Source organism: Ambystoma mexicanum, chromosome 5p (genome assembly GCF_040938575.1).
Source record: "Ambystoma mexicanum isolate Mex_15411 chromosome 5p, UKY_AmexF1_1, whole genome shotgun sequence".
Taxonomy (NCBI): Eukaryota; Metazoa; Chordata; class Amphibia; order Caudata; family Ambystomatidae; genus Ambystoma; species Ambystoma mexicanum.
In genome coordinates, this window is record NC_090930.1 from 886561388 (window position 1) to 886583745 (window position 22358).

General features: G+C 45.4%; 1 protein-coding gene and 1 long non-coding RNA gene across 4 annotated transcripts in view; one reads left to right on the forward strand and one right to left on the reverse strand.

The window, feature by feature from the left end:
• UPP1 (uridine phosphorylase 1) overlaps positions 1-14077 on the reverse strand; it is a 233571-nt gene extending 219494 nt beyond the window's left edge. The window contains exon 1 of one of the 3 annotated variants that reach the window (XM_069613322.1): positions 13995-14077. The gene's annotated coding sequence lies outside the window, so the exon portion shown is untranslated. Of the gene's footprint in view, positions 1-4118; positions 4599-13994 lie in introns of those variants that run through there. The other 2 variants (XM_069613323.1, XM_069613321.1) reach the window with 2 other exon arrangements.
• Positions 14078-14312: 235 nt separating this feature from the next.
• LOC138481269 (uncharacterized) overlaps positions 14313-22358 on the forward strand; it is a 31029-nt gene continuing 22983 nt past the window's right edge. The window contains exon 1 of the long non-coding RNA XR_011274210.1: positions 14313-14669. This is a non-coding gene — a long non-coding RNA (uncharacterized lncRNA). The remainder of the gene's footprint in view (positions 14670-22358) is intronic.

A 22358-nucleotide genomic window follows, 5' to 3' on the forward strand; every position in this document is an offset into this window, starting at 1 on the left:
CCTGCCAAATCACAGTGGCACCTCCAAACCCTGAACCAATCCAGTCAGCAGAACGTGGGTTTTCAAGGTGGGACGCTATCAGCATTGACTTCTGCACTGTGCAAGAAGTGACATATCTGCTGGTGGCTATAAATGACCACTCACGATACCCAGAATTGGAGATCATATCCTCGACAGCGGCGGAGACCATAATACCAGCACTCGAGAAGATGCTTGCGACACATGGACTGCCAAGACGCATCGGGAGCAACAATGGACCGCCATTCCAGGGGACGGAGCTGAGGAAATACCTGGACGATCTACACATCAAACATCACTACATCACGCCACGGTGGCCACAGGCAAATGGGGATGTGGAAAGATTAATGCAAACAATCAACAAAGTGTTGTGCAATTCCAGGTCGCAAAACAGCCCCTGGAAAGTGGATCTGTACAGATTCTTATGGAACTACCGGGTGATGCCCCACAGCTCCACCAACATACCCCCGGAAGACCTCATGTATGGAACCATGGTGAACTCAACCATATAATATTAGTATAATTGAGATAGAGCTATTGTGACAGGTTAAGATTCCTAGGGTGGAGTGATACAACAGTCCTTGAAAGTAAAACAATGTTATTATGTTCAAACCATTTTAAAATGGTAGAGAAGATCTATAGGAATTCCACAAAGCCTAAAGTTGGCATTGTTAAAGAACAAAATGAGTGTGGCATTCACAATATCAATGCACAACAAAGGTCACGTTGTTATCATATACTATTAATTGGGCCTCTGTGAGAATACAGAGGTCATGATCTCGACATGTTTCTGTTCTCTAGGTGTTAAATACTGAACATTCTTCAGGAGAAGTAGTCCAAATCAATTCCTATTCAGCAGATCTAGGTAGTGTGGAGTGTTAAAACGGGCTAAACCTAGGCTGGTTCTTGTTTGGCAAACAATTTCAGTAGTCAGTTGTTGTAGGGTGGCTTTGGTTGTCCTATGTTGCGGGCTGCTGTTGGGATGTATCATTCTTCAGTCGTAGCTTTGTTTAGGATATCCTTTGGTTGTAGTCTTGTGAAGGGATACCTCAAAAGTTTGAAGGACCTTCCAAAAGAGTTGGGAGTCTTGTGGTCCCCTCAAACAGCACGCTGCGTCGCTCCTTAGTGTGGGAACTGTATTAGTCAGGTTGCTCTTAAACTTGAATTAAGTGTGGAATGAGTAGGTTCCGCTTAATAAGCCTCGTTACTGCTCGGGGCGGTGTAGCAATGTACACACTTGAAAATCTCGTAGTCAAAAGTAAACGATGCAGCAATTGTGGTCCGCACGTATTCCTCAAGTGTAGATCTTGGCTGAGCCGATCATTTGTGATCGCGTTTGACTTCTGTTGCAAAACCAGACACCAGCCGTCTCGTCATCGAGAAGACAAACGTGATCACAAATGAAGTATGGCGAGAGAAAATGGTACCCATTAACAAGGGTGAAGAGTGTGATGCCAATACAGGTGCAGGAGAGGACGTCAAAATGTAAGAAGGTTTTCTTGTGTGCAATAGGTGAAATATCGACTGGTCTGGCTAGTGTATTCCTTGATGAGAAAGGATCTGCAAAAGTGGCCCCTGTAGAAGTTCCATGATTTATTCAGAGTTAGGGTAACAAAACATGTAGGGCAGTGGACGGTATGGAAAAAAATTGCATGCGAAACATAAAACAATAGAATGGTCCAGACAGCAAGATCACTCCAGCTATACGAAGAGTCTGTTATTGTAAAGTGGGTTATTTGATGTTGCACTTTAGGGTTGAAGCTTAGAAAGTCTATGTTTGCAGTCACAAGAGCACTTTATTGGCACTTTGCACTTTCTGGTTATTGTACTGTATGGGTGTTTTAATTGAGGTAAATTGTTGAGTTTCAAATGTGATATGTTTGGTTTTTAATATGAATTCTTGTGTCTATGATGAGTCTCACTAGTCATAAGAAATGAGAAAGAATTAAGAATACGAATAACGTGGTTTGATCAATTGTAATAAAAGTGCCAAATTTGATTACTGCACATGCACTGGCAGAGAAGGGGGGTTAGTTTGTATTATAATGATGTGTTTCACCCCATTACTAGAAAGGATATGAAATACAGTCAGGGTCATTTTATACAAAATGTAAATTGTATGCAGGGGCCACAAACTTTAGCACTTACGTGCTGTTGGGTCCCCTGCATACAATTGTGAAAAGTTCACAAGACGGAATGAAACATGAAAGATTAAAACAGGGCGCATTCCTGTTTACTCTTTAGTTTTCACCCCGCCTTGTGAATACATTCTGCCTGCAAATTACGCTTGGCGGACAGCATTAATTTACTCCCATGGAATCATCCTGATCTTTTGCCGGTGCTAAACCAAGACGTATTCCAGTAGAACCCATTAGCGTCATGCCTGCATGAAAATGTCACGCAGGCGTGAAACGAAACGCACTGACAAGACGCAGTGCACAGCGGACGTTCCATCTTCCAACTCCGCTCCGTGCCCGTCTTCTCACTGCTGAAAGATGCGGCATAGCGTGATAGCGGAAAATCAATGCACAAAAAGCACTACACCCTGATTTACCACTGAGTCGGGTTTAAAATGAGGCAGAGTGGTTGTTGAATAACGGTGTACAGGTTTGGTCTATTTTACCAAACTTCCCATGTCAGGTCAGGGCAGGTGAGCTGCCCCTTGAGTCCAAATAATGTGGGCAAGGCCTCCCAATCCACCGCCGGTACGTTCTCTGGGCCCACAAGAGCGAGCGGGGGCAGCCCACACTGGATTTCCGAGGCCAGAGGCTCGCTGTATCGGTGCTCCTCATTACTGTTAATGGTGTCATTTTCTGCGGACAACATTTAAACGTTTAAAAACAGATGCATACGTCTGGGGCAGTGCAGAAATAACACTTTAGCAACAAGGTGGTAATATACAAAAGGAACTCAGAGCGAATCTATTTTAGCTAGTTATTATCCACACGTTTTAGTTCTTGTATTGTTCTATGGCAGCAATTTCCGGTTGCAATGGATTTACCACTGCTCGTAATTTACCGCCAGCAGTAAACTGGCAGAGCAGATTTTTCAGTCTACCGCTATGTGGCCTTTCTGTAATTGGAGGCATTGTACCACTGGCGGTATTCACCATTTACTACCAGCGGTGGCCTTTCATGCTTTCTGGAATGAGACCCACGAAGTGGACTGTATTAGGGGGGAGGCTGCGTTTTACCGTCTGTGTATGTTCGCACTTATGAACAAACAAGGAACAATTACACACCTATCAATAAACCACAATTTAAAAAGTGCCCGGGTATAATATTGTAACTATGGCACTTCTTGTCTAGATAGAAAAACGGTATGAACCTCCTGAGTCACACGTATTAGCAATTATCAATGGCTCGAGGCAGGTGCAGCACTGCTCTGCTCTCCGACTCCGTGTGGACCTCACAGGGGTAATCGGGACACCTGGGCCTAGAAATGCACATAGTAACCTTTTAATTGAACACGTTACTCACTGCCGAGTAACATATACATTACGTGTTAACACGTAGATCATTTGTGGCAGCAAGCACACAGCCCTTCGATCAAAGACGTGACCGGAGGCTCACTAGAAACAGGTCTGCCTGCGCCTGCATTAATGTTGCCCCCCGTCTCATTTCCATTTAACCTTGAAGAAAGGGGAGGTCCGTGGCCACAACCCCCATCCCAACATCCACTCTACCCCGTTTGACCCACTACCCACCCCCCACACACACGCAAGTCCCAACCTTGCTCAGCTGGGCAAAGCTGTCGTTTCTGTTGAATAAAGCGCCTGCGGTGTACTGAAAGTGCACACGTTAAAACAGTGACTAATTTAGAGGAACATGCATTCTTGCTTCTGCCGTTTCCAGGAAAGCTACGTCTCCACTCGCCTCTCACGCCTTCTAAAAAGGGGAGTTATGCACGCCAGGTCCCGTCAGCCATAGTAACCACTCAGATGCGGCACAGCTACAGAACGAGGCATACACCCGAAGGGCGCAGCCTGCTTCCAGGCAGCGTGAAGAACCCGCGGCCCGTGACCTTGCCACTATGATGCCATACCGGGCTGTGGCAAGCCACAGTGGTACCTGAGACGGGCATTAGAGGCATTTTCTTACCTCCGGTGGATGCGAACGCTTGCAGTGGATGCTTCCCAGCCGCAGATGTGAACTGCTGCTCAGCCGCCTCTCTGACAGTTCATACCGAGCGCTGCTTCGCCTGACCTTTTATCTAGGAGCGCATCCCCGGAGCGTTTCCTCTCTGCTCCGCCCCCGCACCTATATAAGCAGTATATGGGCAGGCCGACACTCCCCCCTCCGCCCACTCTCGGCTAGGAAATAAACCCAGGGCTTTGGCACTCGCCGCATTCAGTTGTCCCCTCCCCAGCTGGGCAAATAGCAGCATGAATCGCTCTGCTATGCAGAAGCGTCCGCCCAACAGTTCGAGGCAGGGCTGTCTCATCTTGGATGAAGGAGGAAGTACCTGCAATTATGGGAAACCCGGCCGCTGCCACCTCCTCCCCGGTCTTGCTACCGGATTGTGACGTCATGCAATATGACATCCAGCCATCGTGCACAGCGTGTAAACCGCGCCCTGCAGCGGGAAATCCAACCCTGTGCAGGATATCACAAGTGTACAGCTAGAAACAGTAGCGTGACGATCGTGGGGGCAGAGCCAACACACAGTGCTCCACGGTGCCAAAAACAAGGACATTTCCCTCCGCTGCTGCCTCTTTAGGAGGGGCCATGCGGCTGGAAGAAAGTGTGCCGACGTCTCATTCTCTGGGGTCCAGTGAGGTGTTGAGTACGTTATTACAGACAAAGTAAGCGTACACTTGTGTCCGGTTCGTTATCTTGTTTATTTCCTGAAGGAGAGTTCCCTCACTGTGTCGCTGTCTGCCTTCCTCCAGCTGAGCCTCAAGAATAGAATCTCAGCCCGAGGAACGCCACATCGAACCACAGTACATGAAGGTTCTATTAACCTTCACATTATAACATGAGGCAAGGTTTTCATTCTACTAATGCCCTGCTAATGCAATCAACCACTTCCCATTTTGGGCCAATGCTGAAGGGACCCTTTCTACCTGCCTTTATCAGGAACAAAATGGAGATGAGAAAAGGCACATTAAGAGCCATGTTGTCTACTAGCTTGACATACAAACAAGGTTTTGCTATTGTGTGGATAGTCAAATGTTCATAACAATCTCTATACCCAGGTGATCTTACTACACAATGGGCCTCATTATGAGTGAGCCTGTCCGGAAATAGTCCGGAAATAAGGGAGGGACCTTTTCCAGACCGGCTCACTCTGTGTTTCCCGGTAGGTGCTGTGAACTCCCGACAGGCCTGAACTGCCGGGAGTTCAGGCCCCTACCAGCATGTTTTTCACTGAAGCACCGGCACCGTTACTAACGCTGCCAGTGCTTCAGCGTTCCCATTACTGCATGGGCATGGGAATATAACGTACTGCTGCCACTTGTGATATCCCGGTAGCACCGGGATGTCAGGAGGGGGTAATGGTAATACAGGGTTGGCAGCAACCCGCCGATAGCACTGGCAGGTTACCGCCAACCTCGTAATGAGGGCCGATGTCTTTTAGGATTTGTCTTAAAATGTTACGTGTACTGTGGTGTAAACACTGTCATTTTTAGAGTTGCATGATTATTTTGCATTCTGGGACTTGCCATTTCCCATTCAGGATGCCCAAATAAAGCTACAATTAGATTCTTTTGTCTTAACATGTTTCTAGAATGAGGTACATATTCTCAGGTTCCTTTACTATGTGATTTGTTTATTTTGAAAGTAATCAATGCAAGCAGTGTTATTGTAGTCATTGAAAGCCAAAACTGAAATATTTATACAAAGTAAAACTTGGAAAGTATGTGATCAAGTGCCTAATTTTCAGAGTGGGTTACATTCCTGGATTCACTGCTTAATGAAATTGAGTGATCCGGGGCAGAACATGTAATATCATTGTGACATAACTGCAAACATTGGAGTCCTAATTACTCTGAAAACAACGGCCTCACAATGGGACAAATTTAATGATTTTAGGGACAAATCCTTTATGCTCCTCTGTAGATGGCCCTTGAGACCGTCACCTACAATTGAGTTCTTGTTGCACTGGCTTGACTCCCATCCCATAACATTTGATTTGACAGGCAGATACATAGACTCACCAGCCAGTCAGTGCACAAGAGATTATATTGTAGCAGACTGACTGCCCAAGACCTAACGTTATTTCCTCCACAGTTTCTGCCAATCACTGAAGTTGATTGGGCCATCCAGATTACTGCCTCACAGGCAAATGAGCAAAACTCTTTGATATGCCCTGGTATGTTATCTAGTCTTGCATCACAAACCTTCTGCTATTTTCACAAGCTCTTGTACCTTCATGGTCTGCAATAGGTGGGCAGTGGTATAGCAAAACATTTGGGGGCCCCCTGCAAACCATTCTGAGAGGGTCCCCTTGCCCCCAAGCTCCTCAAAGCACAGGGAACGCCACACTCGGGGCCGGATTGGACCACCACGTTTGCGCAATTTCAATGATGATCATGCTGCTGCAGGTGCGTGCACTGCTCCAGGTGAAAGATGGAAGTATGTTTTTTTAATCAAAGCTTAAATGTTTCAACGAGCGTAGAAAGAAGGGGGCAGTGCCTGAGCCCAAAATAGCCACCAGTCATGGGTGGTGTGTTGTTTTATTGAAGGGTGCAATTACTTGTCACAAGTATGCGAGCGTGACCTGGTGTAGCAAGGGAACCCAAATCAACGAAAATAGGTCTGTAGGGAGTTCCGCCCTCTGAGAAAATGCTTTGAATAATTTGTTAAAATGGTGCATTATGCTGCACACCTTCCATGAATATTTGGGTAAAGGGCCAGATGTTTTCCAATCTGTTTTGTAGGTTAACTCATGAACAATGCAAGTCACCGAAAGTGCACAGGCGCATTTCCCAATGCATTTTCAGACCTTTCCTCAGAATATATGCCAGTATAAAAAAAACATTTTCATGCTGGTTGTGCCCATACATTTCCATGCTGGCTCCATCAATATGTGCCAGCATTCCCATATAAGAACATGCTCATGCTCGCTTTGTGCATAATGCCACTAATGATACTATAAAAACAAGTCAAAGCTGGCTGTGCCAATATATGCCAGTACCCCTAAGTAAAAACATATTCCTATTGGACTGACCATTAAAAGTGCCATGCCACAATAAGGAAATATTTCCATACTGGTTCCAATGTAGCCCAATCTAGACACGTAAGAACACTTATCACGCTTGCTTCATCATAGATGCTCAGTAAAAAAAAAAGTCATGCCGCAGTAAGAAATAGCTAGTTACTCCCTGTCTACAAGACAGGTGGTGGAATTTCTTGCATTCGACCAATTTTAGAAACGGAGTTTGCTGTCGGAAGCGGCCAGTAGCGTGTGACGAGTGACGGCGCGAGACTGGTGTGGCTTGACGGCTTGTCGGCGTATCGGCTGTGTGAGGGTCCTTTCCTCAGTACGGAAGTTCGGGAGCTGCAGCCGGTGACGGCGCGGGGCTGAGGAGCTGAGGAGCGGAGGACCTGTGGAGCTGTGTCGGTGCTCAGGTGACCGACGGGTGGAAGCAGCTCCAAGCGAGCAAACAAGACGCGTGTGTATGAGCCGTGAGCCGTGGATATCACGCTGTTGGCGGCACTCTAGCCCAAGCCTGGCTCCAGCTGTGGGTGGTGTCCTGCCTAGGCCGAGCCCGAACGCGGTTAGACGCGGTAAGAGACAGTGGGGGTAGTTTGGAAGTTTGGTAGTGGAAGTTTATTCTGCCCCCTTCCCCTATTATTCCTTCCACGCCATTCAAAACTTCTGCTTCTTTCACTTCTTTGTTTGTTCTATACCGCGTATAGCGGAGGGCGCCATAATAGTTTGTGGTGCTTGGGAGCCCTAATCCACCTATCTCTGGGTTTAGTGTCTCCCTTCTCTCCGGCCTTGTTAGACCTAAATGGCCCTGTCTACTCCATCTGAACCGACTACTGAAAAACGATGGCTTCGAAGTAGCACCCTGTCAAAAGAACTTGGAGGCGAAAATTTGTTATCGTCTGCATTAAAAAAAACTGCCTCTTCTGAAGATCGGGAAATGAGTTCGACTTCGGACACCTCTAGGATTATGCTGGCTTAGAAACCGTTAATGCCGGCAAAGAGCCCCCAAATATCTACTCAATGCGAAGCACAGACGGGACAAATGGGACAAGTACTATTGTCGGGACTGACCCAGCTGCAGCAGGAAAACTCCTTGCTTTTCACTGAAGCTGGTCAGTTAAACGACGAGAAGGGGGACAACCAAAAAAGTGAAAACCAAATGGACTCTAAGGAAAAAGAAAGAGCGTCTGGCCAAATAACTATGCGGTCCCCCACCGGTATTACCGTATTGACGAGCGGTTCTTTGCCTGAGGCTGTCGGAGGACGGCCTCGGCAAGAACCTCAATGGAGGGGGGCCGAAAACATGGCCCGCGCCCTAAATGCCGCTCAGTCACATCCACTCCAAAGTCCCTTGCCCGTAGAGAATGAAATCGAAAATAAAATAAAGGATTCTGACAATCCGGTACTCCAACGAACAAACGCTTTAATAACCGTACAAATCCACAGATGTTCAAATCAGAACACTGGAAAGCAAAGCTCACACTCTTTATCAAACTCCTTCTCAAGAACTGCCTCAAGTGTCTCCTTGACTTCGGATCAAGAAGACTTATCTATAATTGAGGGGCCTAGAATTTCTGACGAGGACGAGTCGGAAGCAGAATCATCAAAGAATGAAAATCCCTTGGATCAACCATTGATGTCTCTTAGGACGGCGAATCAGAGCCAGAAACATAAAGATTCGCCGTGTGTGACCAACTTTAGAGACAAAAACTTAACTTTGGAATCAGCCTCCAAAGTGAACCAGGGAAGTGGTAAACAAGTCGGCAATGAACCCGTTGGCTTGACAACAACGGAGCAAAACACCAAAGGACCAATGAAAGCAAAGGTAACTCCAAACAAAATATATACGAAAAAACAAAGGAAATCTGGACTCAGAAATCAAGACAGTGCAAAATGCCTTCCAACTCCGTTAATATCATCCTCTATAAGGGACTACTTTTTGAATCAACACAAAAGAAAGTTAGATCATGATGCAGAACTCTCAGACGCAGAGATCTTGGAGGCGGTGCAAGATCCACTACCTGCAAATAAAACAAGAAAGACTGAACAAAGCGCACAAAGGGTGGAATCAAACTTGAAAGTGCCAGTCCAAAAGGAGGTGATTGCAGAAAAAATGATAAGTGCAGCATTGCAGGATTGTCGTGTAGAGCCGCCCACTCAGCTATCGGTTCCGTCAAATCCCGGTAGCATAAATGAAAAGCGATCCGAAACCGAAATAAAGGAAACGTCGATGGCTCCTCGAACTGAGGAAGAAGTCAGTCCTCAAGGATCAATTATTCTTCTAGAAGCCAGGCGCTCCCCAAAATCGACAGTGGGTTCAGGAGAAGACCGAAATGTAAGAACAAGAGCACACATAGCGGAATCATCGCGTTACACTAAAGGTCATAAAGCTGTGACTGAGAGCCGTACTGATGATTTACTACAGTCTATAGACAGAAGAAGTATGGACAGATCATCTGCCCACATGGGTGACAAAGGTTTCCATACACCGGTCACTAGCAGGAGGCTTAGTGAAATATCGATGCCGGCTCAGAAAGACTCTCCTAGCAAAAAAACTGATCTGCTACAAATAATGTCATCATTTACAATTGCGCTAAATCCTTTTACTAAGCTCTACGAGTCCATTAACTAAACTCTCAAAGACAACACCTCTTTGTCATCAGGAATGTTGGAAAAATTGACCTTTATGGAAGGCTTTATAACAGCTCTCGAGACAAAAAACACGCTCTCACAGGCGAAAATGGAAAAAAAAATTGCCAAGCTAGAAGCGCAGCTGTCGAAAAAACACATTGTTGTTCATTTGCCATCTTCTAAAACGTCTACTGGCTCACAGACTGGTGAAGGACCTACTTATATGGACTTGGCACCAATTTCTGGAAAAAAATCATCAGGAATTCCAACTGTAATATCGGAACTGAGAACAAAGAAAAACGAGCAGACAGAGACAGAGTCCCAAAAAATTAAATCAACACAAATGATCCAAAGAAAAGATGTATTGATACATAAATCGAAGAAGACTGAGGAAAAGTCTTCTCAACCACTGTTGGTCTTGGGTCTTGGGACAAAAGGGAACAAACTCGAAGAGAGTAAAGTAAGGTCGCAAAACAGCCCCTGGAAAGTGGATCTGTACAGATTCTTATGGAACTACCGGGTGATGCCCCACAGCTCCACCAACATACCCCCGGAAGACCTCATGTATGGAACCATGGTGAACTCAACCATATAATATTAGTATAATTGAGATAGAGCTATTGTGACAGGTTAAGATTCCTAGGGTGGAGTGATACAACAGTCCTTGAAAGTAAAACAATGTTATTATGTTCAAACCATTTTAAAATGGTAGAGAAGATCTATAGGAATTTCACAAAGCCTAAAGTTGGCATTGTTAAAGAACAAAATGAGTGTGGCATTCACAATATCAATGCACAACAAAGGTCACGTTGTTATCATATACTATTAATTGGGCCTCTGTGAGAATACAGAGATCATGATCTCGACATGTTTCTGTTCTCTAGGTGTTAAATACTGAACATTCTTCAGGAGAAGTAGTCCAAATCAATTCCTATTCAGCAGATCTAGGTAGTGTGGAGTGTTAAAACGGGCTAAACCTAGGCTAGTTCTTGTTTGGCGAACAATTTCAGTAGTCAGTTGTTGTAGGGCGGCTTTGGTTGTCCTATGTTGCGGGCTGCTGTTGGGATGTATCATTCTTCAGTCGTAGCTTTGTTTAGGATATCTTTTGGTTGTAGTCTTGTGAAGGGATACCTCAAAAGTTTGAAGGACCTTCCAAAAAGGTCGGGAGTCTTGTGGTCCCCTCAAACAGCACGCTGCGTCGCTCCTTAGTGTGGGAACTGTATTAGTCAGGTTGCTCTTAAACTTGAATTAAGTGTGGAATGAGTAGGTTCCGCTTCATAAGCCTCGTTACGGCGCCGTTGCACTATGTCTCGCTCGGGGCGGTGTAGCAGTGTACACACTTTAAAATCTCGTAGTCAAAAGTAAACGATGCAGCAATTGTGGTCCGCACGTATTCCTCAAGTGTAGATCTTGGCTGAGCCGATCATTTGTGATCGCGTTTGACTTCTGTTGCAAAACCAGACGCCAGCCGTCTCGTCATCGAGAAGACAAACGTGATCACAAATGAAGTATGGCGAGAGGAAATGGTACCCATTAACAAGGGTGAAGAGTGTGATGCCAATACAGGTGCAGGAGAGGACGTCAAAATGTAAGAAGGTTTTCTTGTGTGCAATAGGTGAAATATCGACTGGTCTGGCTAGTGTATTCCTTGATGAGAAAGGATCCGCAAAAGTGGCCCCTGTAGAAGTTCCATGATTTATTCAGAGTTAAGGTAACAAAACATGCAGGGAAGTGGACGGAATGGAAAAAAATTGCATGCGAAACATAAAACAATAGAATGGTCCAGACAGCAAGATCACTCCAGCTATACGAAGAGTCTGTTATTGTAAAGTGGGTTATTTGATGTTGCACTTTAGGGTTGAAGCTTAGAAAGTCTATGTTTGCAGTCACAAGAGCACTTTATTGGCACTTTGCACTTTCTGGTTATTGTACTGTATGGGTGTTTTAATTGAGGTAAATTGTTGAGTTTCAAATGTGATATATTTGGTTTTTAATATGAATTCTTGTGTCTATGATGAGTCTCACTAGTCATAAGAAATGAGAAAGAATTAAGAATACGAATAACGTGGTTTGATCAATTGTAATAAAAGTGCCAGATTTGATTATTGCACATGCACTGGCAGAGAAGGGGGGTTAGTTTGTATTATAATGATGTGTTTCACCCCATTACTAGAAAGGATATGAAATACAGTCAGGGTCATTTTATACAAAATGTAAATTGTATGCAGGGGGCCACAAACTTTAGCACTTACGTGCTGTTGGGTCCCCTGCATACAATTGTGAATGAAACATGAAAGATTAAAACAGGGCGCATTCCTGTTTACTCTTTAGTTTTCACCCCGCCTTGTGAATACATTCTGCCTGCAAACTACGCTTGGCAGACAGCATTAATTTACTCCCATGGAATGATCCTGATCTTTTGCAGGTGCTAAACCAAGACGTATTCCAGTAGAACCCATTAGCGTCATGCCTGCATGAAAATGTCACGCAGGCGTGAAACGAAACGCACTGACAAGACGCAGTGCACAGCGGACGTTCCATCTTCCAACTCCGCTCCGTGCCCGTCTTCTCACTGCTGAAAGATGCGGCATAGCGTGATAGCGGAAAATCAATGCACAAAAAGCACTACACCCTGATTTACCACTGAGTCGGGTTTACAATGAGGCAGAGTGGCTGTTCAATAACGGTGTACAGGTTTGGTCTATTTTACCAAACTTCCCATGTCAGGTCAGGGCAGGTGAGCTGCCCCTTGAGTCCAAATAATGTGGGCAAGGCCTCCCAATCCACCGCCGGTACGTTCTCTGGGCCCACAAGAGCGAGCGGGGGCAGCCCACACTGGATTTCCGAGGCCAGAGGCTCGCTGTATCGGTGCTCCTCATTACTGTTAATGGTGTCATTTTCTGCGGACAACATTTAAACGTTTAAAAACAGATGCATACGTCTGGGGCAGTGCAGAAATAACACTTTAGCAACAAGGTGGTAATATACAAAAGGAACTCAGAGCGAATCTATTTTAGCTAGTTATTATCCACACGTTTTAGTTCTTGTATTGTTCTATGGCAGCAATTTCCGGTTGCAATGGATTTACCACTGCTCGTAATTTACCGCCAGCAGTAAACTGGCAGAGCAGATTTTCCAGTCTACCGCTATGTGGCCTTTCTGTAATTGGAGGCATTGTACCACTGGCGGTATTCACCATTTACTACCAGCGGTGGCCTTTCATGCTTTCTGGAATGAGACCCACGAAGTGGACTGTATTAGAGGGGAGGCTGCGTTTTACCGTCTGTGTATGTTCGCACTTATGAACAAACAAGGAACAATTACACACCTATCAATAAACCACAATTTAAAAAGTGCCCGGGTATAATATTGTAACTATGGCACTTCTTGTCTAGATAGAAACACGGTATGAACCTCCTGAGTCACACGTATTAGCAATTATCAATGGCTCGAGGCAGGTGCAGCACTGCTCTGCTCTCCGACTCCGTGTGGATCTCACAGGGGTAATCGGGACACCTGGGCCTAGAAATGCACATAGTAACCTTTTAATTGAACACGTTACTCACTGCCGAGTAATATATACATTACGTGTTAACACGTAGATCATTTGTGGCAGCAAGCACACAGCCCTTCGATCAAAGACGTGACCGGAGGCTCACTAGAAACAGGTCTGCCTGCGCCTGCATTAATGTTGCCCCCCGTCTCATTTCCATTTAACCTTGAAGAAAGGGGAGGTCCGTGGCCACAACCCCCATCCCAACATCCACTCTACCCCGTTTGACCCACTACCCACCCCCCACACACACGCAAGTCCCAACCTTGCTCAGCTGGGCAAAGCTGTCGTTTCTGTTGAATAAAGCGCCTGCGGTGTACTGAAAGTGCACACGTTAAAACAGTGACTAATTTAGAGGAACATGCATTCTTGCTTCTGCCGTTTCCAGGAAAGCTACGTCTCCACTCGCCTCTCACGCCTTCTAAAAAGGGGAGTTATGCACGCCAGGTCCCGTCAGCCATAGTAACCACTCAGATGCGGCACAGCTACAGAACGAGGCATACACCCGAAGGGCGCAGCCTGCTTCCAGGCAGCGTGAAGAACCCGCGGCCCGTGACCTTGCCACTATGATGCCATACCGGGCTGTGGCAAGCCACAGTGGTACCTGAGACGGGCATCAGAGGCAGTTTCTTACCTCCGGTGGATGCGAACGCTTGCAGTGGATGCTTCCCAGCCGCTGATGTGAACTGCTGCTCAGCCGCCTCTCTGACAGTTCATACCGAGCGCAGCTTCGCCTGACCTTTTATCTAGGAGCGCATCCCCGGAGCGTTTCCACTCTGCTCCGCCCCCGCACCTATATAGCAGTATATGGGCAGGCCGACACTCCCCCCCGCCCACTCTCGGCTAGGAAATGAACCCAGGGCTTTGGCACTCGCCGCATTCAGTTGTCCCCTCCCCAGCTGGGCAAATAGCAGCATGAAACGCTCTGTTACGCAGAAGCGACCGCCCAACAGTTCGAGGCAGGGCTGTCTCATCTTGGATGAAGGAGGAAGTACCTGCAATTATGGGAAACCCGGCCGCTGCCACCTCCTCCCCGGTCTTGCTACCGGATTGTGACGTCATGCAATATGACATCCAGCCATCGTGCACAGCGTGTAAACCGCACCCTGCAGCGGGAAATCCAACTCTGTGCAGGATATCACAAGTGTACAGCTAGAAACAGTATCGTGACGATCGTGGGGGCAGGGCCAACACACAGTGCTCCACGGTGCCAAAAACAAGGACATTTCCCTCCGCTGCTGCCTCTTTAGGAGGGGCCATGCGTCTGGAAGAAAGTGTGCCGACTTCTCATTCTCTGGGGTCCAGTGAGGTGAGTATGTTATTACAGACAAAGTAAGCGTACACTTGTGTCCGGTTCGTTATCTTGTTTATTTCCTGAAGGAGAGTTCCCTCACTACGTCGCTGTCCGCCTTCCTCCAGCTGAGCCTCATGAATAGAATCTCAGCCCGAGGAACGCCACATCGAACCACAGTACATGAAGGTTCTATTAACCTTCACATTATAACATGAGGCAAGGTTTTCATTCTACTAATGCCCTGCTAATGCAATCAACCACTTCCCATTTTGGGCCAATGCTGAAGGGACCCTTTCTACATGCCTTTATCAGGAACAAAATGGAGATGAGAAAAGGCACATTAAGAGCCATGTTGTCTACTAGCTTGACATACAAACAAGGTTTTGCTATTGTGTGGATAGTCAAATGTTCATAACAATCTCTATACCCAGGTGATCTTACTACACAATGGGCCTCATTATGAGTGAGCCTGTCCGGAAATAGTCCGGAAATAAGGGAGGGACCTTTTCCAGACCGGCTCACTCTGTGTTTCCCGGTAGGTGCTGTGAACTCCCGACAGGCCTGAACTGCCGGAAGTTCAGGCCCCTACCAGCATGTTTTTCACTGAAGCACCGGCACCGTTACTAACGCTGCCAGTGCTTCAGCGTTCCCATTACTGCATGGGCATGGGAATATAACGTACTGCTGCCACTTGTGATATCCCGGTAGCACCGGGATGTCAGGAGGGGGTAATGGTAATACAGGGTTGGCAGCAACCCGCCGATAGCACTGGCAGGTTACCGCCAACCTCGTAATGAGGGCCAATGTCTTTTAGGATTTGTCTTAAAATGTTACGTGTACTGTGGTGTAAACACTGTCATTTTTAGAGTTGCATGATTATTTTGCATTCTGGGACTTGCCATTTCCCATTCAGGATGCCCAAATAAAGCTACAATTAGATTATTTTGTCTTAACATGTTTCTAAAATGAGGTACATATTCTCAGGTTGCTTTACTATGTGATTTGTTTATTTTGAAAGTAATCAATGCAAGCAGTGTTATTGTAGTCATTGAAAGCCAAAACTGAAATATTTGTACAAAGTAAAACTTGGAAAGTATGTGATCAAGTGCCTAATTTTCAGAGTGGGTTACATTCCTGGATTCACTGCTTAATGAAATTGAGTGATCCGGGGCAGAACATGTAATATCATTGTGACATAACTGCAAACATTGGAGTCCTAATTACTCTGAAAACAACGGCCTCACAATGGGACACATTTAATGATTTTCGGGACAAATCCTTTATGCTCCTCTGTAGATGGCCCTTGAGACCGTCACCTACAATTGAGTTCTTGTTGCACTGGCTTGACTCCCATCCCATAACATTTGATTTGACAGGCAGATACATAGACTCACCAGCCAGTCAGTGCACAAGAGATTATATTGTAGCCGACTGACTGCCCAAGACCTAACGTTATTTCCTCCACAGTTTCTGCCAATCACTGAAGTTGCTTGGGCCATCCAGATTACTGCCTCACAGGCAAATGAGCAAAACTGTTTGATATGCCCTGGTATGTTATCTAGTCTTGCATCACAAACCTTCTGCTATTTTCACAAGCTCTTGTACCTTCATGGTCTGCAATAGGTGGGCAGTGGTATAGCAAAACATTTGGGGGCCCCCTGCAAACCATTCTGAGAGGGTCCTCTTGCCCCCAAGCTCCTCAAAGCACAGGGAACGCCACACTCGGGGCCGGACTGGACCACCACGTTTGCGCAATTTCAATGATGATCATGCTGCTGCAGGTGCGTGCACTGCTCCAGGTAAAAGATGGAAGTATGTTTTTTTAATCAAAGCTTAAATGTTTCAACGAGCGTAGAAAGAAGGGGGCAGTGCCTGGGCCCCAAATAGCCACCAGTCATGGGTGGTGTGTTGTTTTATTGAAGGGTGCAATTACTTGTCACAAGTACGCAAGAGTGACCTAGTGTAGCAAGGGAACCCAAATCAACGAAAATAGGTCTGTAGGGAGTTCCGCCCTCTGAGAAAATGCTTTGAATAATTTGTTAAAATGGTGCATTATGCTGCACACCTTCCATGAATATTTGGGTAAAAGGCCAGATGTTTTCCAATCTGTTTTGTAGGTTAACTCATGAACAATGCAAGTCACCGAAAGTGCACTGGCGCATTTCCCAATGCATTTTCAGACCTTTCCTCAGAATATATGCCAAACATTTTCATGCTGGTTGTGCCCATACATTTCCATGCTGGCTCCATCAATATGTGCCAGCATTCCCATATAAGAACATGCTCATGCTCGCTTTGTGCATAATGCCACTAATGATACTATAAAAACAAGTCAAAGCTGGCTATGCCAATATATGCCAGTACCCCTAAGTAAAAACATATTCCTATTGGACTGACCATTAAAAGTGCCATGCCACAATAAGGAAATATTTCCATACTGGTTCCAATGTAGGCCAGTCTAGACACGTAAGAACACTTATCACGCTTGCTTCCTTATAGATGCTCAGTAAAAAAAAAAGTCATGCCGCAGTAAGAAATAGCTAGTTACTCCCTGTCTACAAGACAGGTGGCGGAATTTCTTGCATTCGACCAATTTTAGAAACAGAGTTTGCTGTCGGAAGCGGCCAGTAGCGTGTGACGAGTGACGGCGCGAGACTGGTGCGGCTTGACGGCTTGTCGGCGTATCGGCTGTGTGAGGGTCCTTTCCTCAGTACGGAAGTTCGGGAGCTGCATCCGGTGACGGCGCTACGGCGCGGGGCTGAAGAGCTGAGGAGCGGAGGACCTGTGGAGCTGTGTCGGTGCTCAGGTGACCGACGGGTGGAAGCAGCTCCAAGCGAGCAAACAAGACGCGTGTGTATGAGCCGTGAGCCGTGGATATCACGCTGTTGGCGGCACTCTAGCCCAAGCCTGGCTCCAGCTGTGGGTGGTGTCCTGCCTAGGCCGAGCCCGAACGCGGTTAGACGCGGTAAGAGACAGTGGGGGTAGTTTGGAAGTTTGGTAGTGGAAGTTTATTCTGCCCCCTTCCCCTATTATTCCTTCCATGCCATTCAAAACTTCTGCTTCTTTCACTTCTTTGTTTGTTCTATACCGCGTATAGCGGAGGGCGCCATAATAGTTTGTGGTGCTTGTAAGCCTTAATCCACCTATCTCTGGGTTTAGTGTCTCCCTTCTCTCCGGCCTTGTTAGACCTAAATGGCCCTGTCTACTCCATCTGAACCGACTACTGAAAAACGATGGCTTCGAAGTAGCACCCTGTCAAAAGAACTTGGAGGCGAAAATTTGTTATCGTCTGCATTAAAAACTGCCTCTTCTGAAGATCGGGAAATGAGTTCAACTTCGGACACCTCTAGGATTATGCTGGCTCAGAAACCGTTAATGCCGGCAAAGAGCCCCCAAATATCTACTCAATGCGAAGCACAGACGGGACAAATGGGACGAGTACTATTGTTGGGACTGACCCAGCTGCAGCAGGAAAACTCCTTGCTTTTCACTGAAGCTGGTCAGTTAAACGACGAGAAGGGGGACAAGCAAAAAAGTGAAAACCAAATGGACTCTAAGGAAAAAGAACAAGCGTCTGGCCAAATAACTATGCGGTCCCCCACCGGTATTACCGTATTGACGAGCGGTTCTTTGCCTGAGGCTGTCGGAGGACGGCCTCGGCAAGAACCTCAATGGAGGGGGACCGAAAACATGGCCCGCGCCCTAAATGCCGCTCAGTCACATCCACTCCAAAGTCCCTTGCCCGTAGAGAATGAAATCGAAAATAAAATAAAGGATTCTGACAATCCGGTACTCCAACGAACAAACGCTTTAATAACCGTACAAATCCACAGATGTTCAAATCAGAACACTGGAAAGCAAAGCTCACACTCTTTATCAAACTCCTTCTCAAGAACTGCCTCAAGTGTCTCCTTGACTTCGGATCAAGAAGACTTATCTATAATTGAGGGGCCTAGAATTTCTGACGAGGACGAGTCGGAAGCAGAATCATCAAAGAATGGAAATCCCTTGGATCAACCATCGATGTCTCTTAGGACGGCGAATCAGAGCCAGAAACATAAAGATTCGCCGTGTGTGACCAACTTTAGAGACAAAAACTTAACTTTGGAATCAGCCTCCAAAGTGAACCAGGGAAGTGGTAAACAAGTCGGCAATGAACCCGTTGGCTTGACAACAACGGAGCAAAACACCAAAGGACCAATGAAAGCAAAGGTAACTCCAAACAAAATATATACGAAAAAACAAAGGAAACCTGGACTCAGAAATCAAGACAGTGCAAAATGCCTTCCAACTCTGTTAATATCATCCTCTCTAAGGGACTACTTTTTGAATCAACACAAAAGAAAGTTAGATCATGATGCAGAACTCTCAGACGCAGAGATCTTGGAGGCGGTGCAAGATCCACTACCTGCAAATAAAACAAGAAAGACTGAACAAAGCGCACAAAGGGTGGAATCAAACTTAAAAGTGCCAGTCCAAAAGGAGGTGATTGCAGAAAAAATGATAAGTGTAGCATTGCAGGATTGTCGTGTAGAGCCGCCCACTCAGCTATCGGTTCCGTCAAATCCCGGTAGCATAAATGAAAAGCGATCCGAAACCGAAATAAAGGAAACGTCGATGGTTCCTCGAACTGCGGAAGAAGTCAGTCCTCAAGGATCAATTATTCTTCTAGAAGCCAGGCCCTCCCCAAAATCGACAGTGGGTTCAGGAGAAGACCGAAATGTAAGAACAAGAGCACACATAGTGGAATCATCGCGTTACACTAAAGGTCATAAAGCTGTGACTGAGAGCCGTACTGATGATTTACTACAGTCTATAGACAGAAGAAGTATGGACAGATCATCTGCCCACATGGGTGACAAAGGTTTCCATACACCGGTCACTAGCAGGAGGCTTAGTGAAATATCGATGCCGGCTCAGAAAGACTCTCCTAGCAAAAAAACTGATCTGCTACAAATAATGTCATCATTTACAATTGCGCTAAATCCTTTTACTAAGCTCTACGAGTCCATTAACTAAACTCTCAAAGACAACACCTCTTTGTCATCAGGAATGTTGGAAAAATTGACCTTTATGGACGGCTTTATAACAGCTCTCGAGACAAAAAACACACTCTCACAGGCGAAAATGGAAAAAAAAATTGCCAAGCTAGAAGCGCAGCTGTCGGAAAAACACATTGTTGTTCATTTGCCATCTTCTAAAACGTCTACTGGCTCACAGACTGGTGAAGGACCTATTTATATGGACTTGGCACCCATTTCTGGAAAAAAATCATCAGGAATTCCAACTGTAATATCGGAACTGAGAACAAAGAAAAACGAGCAGACAGAGACAGAGTCCCAAAAAATTAAATCAACACAAATGATCCAAAGAAAAGATGTATTGATACATAAATCGAAGAAGACTGAGGAAAAGTCTTCTCAACCACTGTTGGTCTTGGGTCTTGGGACAAAAGGGAACAAACTCGAAGAGAGTAAAGTAAGGAAGACGGAATCTTTCCAGAATACACCATCTGTCAAATTAGTCCATAAACCTTCGCTTACATCCCCAAAAACAATTGAAGAATTTCTAGAAGATAGCGAACTAATGAATTTGTCTCAACATCATCCAAATTTGGAAGATTCCCAAGTTACGGTAACATCATCCCAATCGGAAACTGAAGAGGTGGAAGATTCTAAAGAAGCCCCTAGACAGAGGGCCCAAAGAGAAGAGAATGTCAAGGTGCATATAGAACCCAAAGAAAAAAGTAAAATGAGCTTGGGAGATCAAAGACAAAATAAGGTGATGATTTCAGAAAAACATCCTGAACAATGCGAGATCGCCCATAGACCCTCAAAATTTATAGGAAATCTAAGGAAGAAAACGGGAAATAGGAATCTCGATGAAAAACTTGAAGGAACTACAGTATATAAAATCGAACAAACATCATCAAAAGAGGACTATATGGTTCTAAATAGAAAAATGATTCTTAAAATCGTAGCAAAAATGAAGAAACTACAACATCTGACGACAAACGATAGTGAATTAGTTGAACCATATCATAGGGAGCACAGAGCAAAAGCCCTTATCTACATAAGAAACGAAGTTCTGGCAGAAATCCCTAAAGAAACTTCCAAAGATCTACACAAACTAGGATTCAACCGGACCCTAGTATCTAAACAAGCACGTAAAGCACCAGAAAAAGAAATCCGGAGGAGGCTCACTTCAACAAGGGCTGATCATATTCAAAACCGCAGACACGACTCGGACAGGAGTAAAATCCCTCGATTAAGGGTACTGAGCAATTGCAATGACCATGTCGATGGGAAAAAAAGAGGAAAAAAAATTTGAATTTTCATCAAAATGGAAAAATACAAATCGGACTCAGCGTTACCGAAACAATTACAAATCTACGTGGACAAGAAAAGATAGAATCAACTCTACTGACAGATGGGAAGATCCAAGGAAATTCCAAACGTGCCATCAGAAGCAAAAAGGCGCCCAAGGACCATGGAAGTGGCTGGTTGAAACGTTTGGACGCTCCCATAAAAAATAGCAGCGACCAGAAAGTCCTTTCCAAGAGTCTCCGGTGTCTAGTGTGAAACTGACCCTAAATTTGACCAAGAAAGATCTGGTAATGGCATCCTGGAATACCAGAGGTTTTAATCACCAGACTCGCCCGAGCAACATTAATTTAGGAAGTTTTGACATCTTATGTCTACAGGAAACATGGTTAGTAGATTGTCCAACATTAGACGGATTTACAATTGAAACCTCACCAGCTTGCAGATCGCTATTGGGTAGACCATCTGCGGGCCTATTAACAGCTATTCGCATTGGCTCAGGTATTACACCAAAGACTAAAGTCATGGAAGCCTATGGTATGCTTGGTACCCTTACCTCATGGCAGCGCTATGATCCCTAATCAGCTAAATGGATTACAACAGACCTTGCAATTTTAAATCTATATTGGAACTCGGAGAGAACAACAATAAGACACTTCTGTAACAAAGTAACGGGAGTTATTGATATCATCTTCGCAGATGGTAACATCGAGAACCTCATAATTTGCGGAGATTTAAATGCTAAATGCAAAACCGAAGTAACATCTGAAAAAGCATTACAGACTTACTCTTCTGCTGATAAAAGAGGGTGTGCATGGTCTAAGTTGATAAAATCAAGAAATCTCTTTAACGCTGCTACATTAAAAGATCAGGGATCCCAGATTCCAACGTGGGAAAGAGATAATTCTTCCGCTACCTTAGACTACATCTATGTAACTGAAAGCTTGATCCCCTACGTTTCATCGTTCAGAGTTGTGAAAACTTTAGAAAGTGATCACAATTTGTAAGAGTTAACTTGGAGATTGATGGTTCCGGAAAGGTCTATATATACAGCAGAAGTAGAGCCAAATACACAACAATCCAGATTGCGCCTTACGGCGGAAAATATAAGAACTATAAAAGACAGGCTGAGTACGGATCGTCAACGCAGTACAACAAGCTCTATTGCTAAAAGGCCAGATTACATTCCTCTATTGCTTCCTTATAGGGTGGCCTTTTCAGGAGGTAAGGGAAAAAAAGAAAAAAAAAATTTGTACACAATCACACCTATGATCGGTTGGTGGTTCTAAAGAGGCGTGAAGTAAGGAATCTGAAGAACTTGGCTGTAAGGCACCAAACAGTGGAGGTATGGGCTGATTATTATGAGGGCACATCCCACTAC